The sequence below is a fragment of the Acartia tonsa genome, chromosome 11, assembly GCF_053477335.1.
Source record: "Acartia tonsa isolate MP-2025a chromosome 11, ASM5347733v1, whole genome shotgun sequence".
Taxonomy (NCBI): Eukaryota; Metazoa; Arthropoda; class Copepoda; order Calanoida; family Acartiidae; genus Acartia; species Acartia tonsa.
The window spans coordinates 35721897-35729974 of record NC_137270.1 but is presented as its reverse complement, the minus strand read 5'-3'; positions in this window follow the sequence as shown (position 1 = coordinate 35729974).

Genomic DNA, 8078 nt, shown 5'->3' with positions numbered 1-8078 from the left:
TTGTCGATTTTACGATTATCAGAAAGTAGTGTGGAATTTTCATTAATTTTAAAAAGTACTTCGAATTAGTGAGACAAAGTAGATTGATTTGTTTTTCTTAAACACCACCCCTCTAAAATGCATAGCCCCTAGACGCAAGGGGAAAAGACACTATAACTATAGACAGAACTTACCAGCGACCTTGGCTCAACACGTAGCGTATCCGCTTGTCTTCGGGGAGGTGATAGGTTAAATTCTCAGCCTGACACGCGTCATAACTAAAAACGTTAAAAATTGCCCCTATTACTGTATAATATAAATAGTTAGAGTATGGGGAATGCCTTGGCCCAAAAACAGCATTAACAGCACATTACCAGGCATAGTTAGGACTTCTCAGACAAAGGTCGTGCAGTCTAAGGATTGTTGTTTGTTGGATGTTACTTAATCTAATATTCACCAGTGGGTAACCCATTACATGCGGATGATGCCCTTGGGTTCTCTAGATGATCACTTGAAATCGAAGGAGAATCACCCCTCAATTAGTAACAGGTTAATAAAATATTCAGTAATATACATACATGTATTTTAATATTTAAACATTTTATATAAATTAAAACTGTTTTCTTTTTAATCAAGATATCTTTCAAAATATTAGTCTACTTTTGTTAATAAATTTGTTAGAAATACGTTAACACATTAAATATTAAAATGCTGCGCAGTTACTGTAGTATTCAATTAGAAGAACAACATATATACACCTTATAAACATTATTATTATTATTATTTCTAGAAGTTTTAACCTTCAATTTTAAAACGCCAAAATTTTTTTTTAAAAAGCAGAATGAAAGTGCATACCTTTTAAGAAAAACTAAGATGCTACATATGAGATTATGTTTACGTATAGTTATACCTTCATATTATAGAGTAGCTTCACTTCTATTAAAAGGAAAACTATAAAATTGAAAATAGACAGTGTAAGATTGATATTAATGCATAGGAAAACGAATGAAAAGTTTTAATCTGAAAAATTTTCAGGTAAAATCCCTTAAAATGTAAAAGTTAAAAACATTAGTACACCCCGGCATATCTATTTGGTTTTTTTTAAATTGTCCACGATTATGTAGACATAAATCATAGAATCAATCCGTTTTTTGTTGCCCCCTAATTGGTTTTATTTTCGTTTCTGTGGACAATTTATGAAAATAAAGCTATTGATAGGGGGCCAAGCGCTTCGGCTAGGCAGGCTAGGGGGTGGTACTCAAATTTTCAAAATTAAAAAAAAATCCTAGGAGGATAATACCGGTAATCCTGTAAACAGTAAACCGGTAACTGGCTTCCTGTCTGCTTGTCTGTGTGTACAGAAGAATCTCGCTAACTGCTAAACCATTATGGTAAACAGTTCATCTTAACAAATATTGAGAAGAAAACATGCCTCTAGAGGCCTCTCAAATCGCAGCCGCTAGTATATATTACAAAAAGAGCTGCTTCACATTCAAGCTAAGATACATGTAGTTAGCTATCTTTTGGGGTTATAGGTACTCTACTTGTTTGATACAGAGTTTTGCCAGATTTTTTCCTTTATCTATTTAAGATATTATGAATGATGTAGAAATATCATTTAGTAGTTCATCTAAAAAGAACAATTAAATATAATATTACAAAATCTTATATGCATGAATTAAGTAAAACTAGCGGATGTGCTCATAGCATCTTGCGGCTCTGTATTAAAAAAGCAGATAGGGGTAATAAAAATAGCCTAAAACCATCGCAAGACTTAAATATAAAAACAAATAGCCTAAAAATAAAAACAATTAGTTTAATAGTTATTAAGATCTTAAGCTGCAGACAAAAAACTTTAATGCATTATATATAAAAAATTGGGACTAAAATCAAAGCCACGAGAAAATGAATATTACATTTTTTTTAATTTATGAAAAATTGACTTCCAATCATGTGAGAAATAGTTGTATTTTTAATAGATTTAGACGACTGTTTTTTTCTGTCAACACACACATAAATTGTGGGTCATTATAAAGTAAAAGGCATCCATGGCGGTCGGACCGTTTTTTGGACAGCTTTTTAGCCGGGTATCATCTTTTACAACTATTTTCTAAACTTCTTTTGGAATTTTCAAAATAAAATTTTTTAAATATTGTTGTCCTTTACTTTTATATATAAATATTTTATCTTAATTACTTAATTATTTTGAACTCCTAAATGAACTGCAAGATGAGAAAATGTCATATTTTAATGATTCCTCAACTCATGCCAAATCCAAAGAAGATTGGAGAACCATTGTGCGTGGCCTATGCTCTGGAAAGATGAGATAATTGATGATGATGACTCAATTAATTTATAAAAAAATAACATTTTTTATATTTTAAGGCTTATTAATTATGTTATTATGACAATTCTAAATTATTACTTTAAAAAGTCGATATTTTAATTAACATTTTGCTTCTTTTTGTGTTGTCATCCTTGTTACAAAAATGATAACCAATTTTCATCCAATTTATTCGTCCTATAATAAGTAAGAGTAAATTACTTCTTTGTTGAACTTTTTTATATTTTCCTTATTAGAACTTAGACTATTCTGTAATTTATTATGTCCGTAAGTTTGTCTGTCTTTCATACTGGCCTACCATTGGTCAATTTAATTGTATACTGACCTGCCATTGGTAATTTAGTCTGCGTATTGGCCTATCATTGGTCGCTTGTATTGTATGTCGTCATTTTTTTTAGACATTATAAGAAGCTTCCTTATATATAACTTACTCGATACTTCAAGAACAAACATGGAATATCTCTCGGAAAATGATGATTTATTTGGTTTCTATTGAAGATAGAAAGCTGAATTTTTTTGAAAAATTACTCCTGACTAATACTATTACTCAACTCCTTTTTAAATCACTTAGTCCGTCGGTTCGAATGTAATGTTATTAGCGAAGGTACAGTGTATTTTGTATTGTTGCTGGTCTTACAATTTTGTAGATATAATCTTTTTGACTACTCTTTAACTCACTTTATTCGTATGTCTGTTTGATTGTCCAATAGAGGCCTACGGCACCCCCAAAATTGTTTTTTTTTTTTGGGGGGGGGGGGGGTAATCGCCCCATTACCCCCCTCTTGGACGTCTATGGTCTAATGAGAAATTTAAAGAAAACAGTTTGATGAAAAAACTTTAATCTGAATATAATATTATTAATATTAAAAACCAACAATAAATATATAATTACAGAGAAAGGGAAGCAATATGCAATTTACGCTTTTTCTTAATCTTTTAATTGGAATATATGTATTTGTAATTCCATCCTTGTTTTGCTGTTGCAGTGTTTTCATTCAAAGACGTGCTTCGCATTAGTTTTTAAAAGCGAAGCTTTTATATAATTAACGTCGGTCCGTCCGGTCGGAACAGTTAGATATTTTTGTAAATTCAAATAGGTTAGAATTGTCCAATCGATTTCAAACTTTGCATGATGATTCCTACGACAACTAGGTACGAGTTAGGAAGCGTAGCAACTATATTATAGTTACCAGAAAGTCATTTAAAACATGCTAATTTTTTTCCTATTTTTACAACGATTTTTTGTATGCTCTGAATGATTATCCAATTTATCTGATTTTTGGAATATTGATTCCTATAATCACAAGTTACAATTTCAAAAGCGACGCATCTTTATATACAAGTCCTGAAAATATAAGTATGTCTGTAAACATTACCCTTTATTTAAGCACTTTTTCAACAAAATTACCAACAATTTTGTTTAGTCTTTTACATATTTATATTCTGATTATTTAGTTCTGACACTCTACAAGAGTTATTGTTCGTTTGTCCTTCCCTTCCTTCTGATTTTAGAGCTTCGCTTTTATGGCTGTTGTCATCCTTGTTTTCTGATATTGCACTAGGTTAGAACTTATACAACATCATACGTATAACTGTATTGTACAAGAATGGGGAAAAATTAATAATATTTCTCTTTTCTATATCTGCTCACAGTTATGGAATCTCGACAACAAAGATTTTTTTATCCAATCTTGACAAGTGAGGTATTTTTGGAAAGAGGAATATATAAAGAAAACGCCTATGTAAATTAGAAAATCCGCAGAAATCATATTTGCAAGTTATTTGCAAAAATCTGCAATGTTAATTTGCAAAATTAATTTCATCCCTTAAATGACTTATTTAAAAAAATAAAATTTATGAAGTGTGTTTATCTATAAGTTTAGAACATACTTAAGGCAAAAAAAATTTCTTTAGTGTTTTTTTTTCACCTTATATATGAAAAAAGCAGTTTCTCACATTTTATGATAGAAAAAGGTATAGGAACAAAAAATATGTTTTTTCTTGATGTAAACACAATAATTGGCATAAAATCTATTATCCTAAATGTAAAAATCAGATATAGAATTCTTTTTAGAGCAAATATAGTGCAAAAAGTAACCAAGACATTTTTGCAAAGTATGAAAATCTACAGAAAATAGTTCTTTTTGATTTTGATATACATATCAGATAAATGTATATAAAATTAGTGATCAAAAACTATAAAACATGTTATAAGTTTTTTCAACACTGTCATTTATTAAATTGCACTTTTAGGTTTAGGAATTACCAAAGTAGTGCATAAAAACTCTTTTTATGAAGTAATTAAACAAAATAAATTCCAAATAACCAACTACAAAATGGTCTACTGCATTATAAAAAATGCCTAATTGTTGATTTGAATTTATTTTGTTTAATAACCTAATAAAAAGAGTTTTTATGTGCTACTTTGGTAATGAGTAAACCTAAAAATGCATTTTAATCATTGATAGGGTTGAATAAAGTTATAACTTGTTTTACAGTTTTTGATCACTAATTTTATATACATTTATCTGATATGTATATCAAAATCAAAAAGAACTATTTTCTGTAGATTTTCATACTTTGCAAAAATGTTTTGGTTACTTTTTGCACTATATTTGCTCTAAAAAGGATTCTATATCTGTTTTTTACATTTAGGATGATATATTTCATGCCAATTATTGTGTTTACATCAAGAAAAAAAACATATTTTTTGTTCCTATACCTTTTTCTATCATAAAATGTGAGAAACTTCTTTTTTCATATAAAAGGTGAAAAAAGTAACACTAAAGAAATTTTTTTGCCTTAAGTATGTTCTAAACTTATAGATAAACACACTGCATAATTTTTTTTTCTAAATCTGTCATTTAAGGGATGGAATTAATTTTGCAAATTAACATTGTAGATTTTTGCAAATAACTTGCAAATATGATTTCTGCGGATTTTCTAATTTACATAGGCGTTTTCTATATATATTCCTCTTTCCAAAAATACCTCACTTGTCAAGATTGGATAAAAAAATCTTTGTTGTCGAGATTCCATAACTGTGTGCTGGAAGGAATAAATGAAACTTTCGGAGATATATTAAATGTTTTACTGGTAAAGAGAATAAGATTAAAATCTCACCTTGAGTAGATCAAATTATTGGTTGAAAAGTTTGGACAAAACTAGTTTTAACCAACCAATCAAGAATTGATAAGAGTCAATGAAAATGATGAATTTTTATCTATAAAACTTTGGGTACCCGTACTATTTACAGTCCATTGTTCCCTCCCACCTTGAAACACGCACACACAGACAGACATCCTGCATCTATTCTATCCAGGGATCTAAAGGGATAAGACAATGGCAGATAAATTGATGTACATTCCAAATGATGATACACAAAATAACTCTATAGAATATTACAATTAGCGATTAAAATGTTTGTATACTCAACATATCAATCAACAAATTCATGAGCGTCCCCAAAGTTGTTAAACAAGCGAATAAGAAAACGTTATTATAAAACTTTGGGTACTAGTGTTATTTACAGTCCAATGTTCCCTCCCACCTTGAAACACACACACAGACAGGCATCCTGCATCTATTCTATCCAGGAACCTAAAGGGATAAGACAATAGCCGATAAATTGATGTACGTTCCAAATGATGATACACAAAATAACTCGTACAAAAGATTACAATTGGCGAATAAAATGTTTGTACACTCAACATATGAATCAATAAACTAAAATTCATGAACGTCCCCAAAGTTGTTAAACAAGCGAAAACGTTATTATAAAACTTTGGGTACCAGTACTATTTACAGTCCAATGTTCCCTCCCACCTAGAAACACACACATTCAAACCGATAAGTACCGGTTCTCGGCCATACCGAAAATCATACATAGCCTCGTATTGCAGACAATTTTCCACGAATATTTAAATAAAGATAAAAAATAACACCAGTTTTGTTACCGAAGGCCTTATTTCTTTTAATATCCGCATAAATCTGTCTATAATACGAAGCGATAAATAACTATTCTCCATTCTTGAACAAAAAAGTTTTATATATTAATATACTAAGAATTCTAATCCTTAGGGCAAAATTCCCTCGAGGCTATGGGTGAAGCTACGAGCATAGATGTATGTAATAATCTTCAAATTATTTATGTATTTGTAAAAGTTATCTATCGCATCGTATCATAGACAGCTTTTCGTGGATATTAAAATGAAAAATTAACATCAGTTTAGATAGCCCCGAGGGGCCGAAGGTCTAGGCTAACAAAATTGTTAGTTTTATGATATTCATGGAATAACAATCTCTACTACTATACTATATATGATTTTTCAGTATGGCTGAGAACCAGTTCTTATCCAGCGCGGATATTAATCGGTTTCGAAGCCATACTAGAAAAAAATCTTATGAAATGGTACTTTATTCTATTTAAGGACTTTTTTCTAATTTATAATTAAAAAGAATTAAAGAGTTGTGCACTTTTAGCATAAGAACTAAGAAGTTTAAGACTAACAAAGGTAACAAAGTACATCAAAGCGAAGCATATCAATTAAGACAGTCGGACAAACGAACAATTGACAATTATAGAGTGACAACACTTTGACAATTATTTAAGATCCAGTACAAATATTTCTTAAATCTGTTGCAAAATTGCTTGAATACCGAATGCTTAAGGGTAGAGTACATTAAATTTTGTACTCTTACTTATAGGGATTCTTCGCTTTTTACATTAAGCTTATCATCTTAGGGCTCCCCATTGCCAAAGTCAAGATAATTGGGTCATTAATATCATGCTTGAAATTGGTTTCAAAAAACTAAATAATCAACATGTTTAAAATTGATATTTTACACTTTCTGATACTAATTATGGAGTAACTACGATGTCTAGATTGTACCTCATTACTACGAGACTCATCATGCAAAGTTCGACCCTAAATGTAGGAAAGCTTTGCTTTGTACATATAATAGAACATTCTCTTATTAGCGAGTTAGTTTGGTAATGGTATTCAAATAAGGATGACAACATCCATAATGCTTCAGGCAAATTTAGAATAGTTATTAATACCTGTCTATGCCTAGTCTTATCAAAACAGAAAATTAATGTTTGAAAGTAAGTTCTTTAACTAATTTACTTCCCTTTCATTATTAGAACCAAGAACGTCCAATTATAGGGAGGGGGGGGGGGGTGGTAAAGGGGTGATAACCCCCCAAAAATCAAATTACCCCCCCCCCAAAAAAAAAAAAAAGCTTGGACGCCCCTGATTAGAACCCAGAGATCAAAGGGTTATATAAGACAATGGACGATAAATTGATGTACTGTACATCCCCATTGATGATACACGAAATTATACCCTCTGTACATTACAATTAGTGGTTGAAACTTTTGGACACTCAACTAAATGAACCAGCCCATCATACTGACTCTAAGGGAATAATCATAGAGTAGTTGCGCTTATAAAAAGAAAATGTATAAAATTTACTAGTTTTCATAAAAACAGGTTGATCTCCAAGTTGACGCGTACCGACACACACACACACACACACACACACAACAATTTCTAAATAACATTTACATTAAATATACAACAACAACATTATGTTATATCAAATATATATACAGATATACTTGCTTTATTCCATGTAGATTTTATATGTACATAGGCTGTGAGACTTTGATGAGAGGAAGAGAATTAAGGAGAGAGTGTAAGATTCTATATTACTTCTTGTGTCATTAATCAGATTGTTCTACTGATTCTGA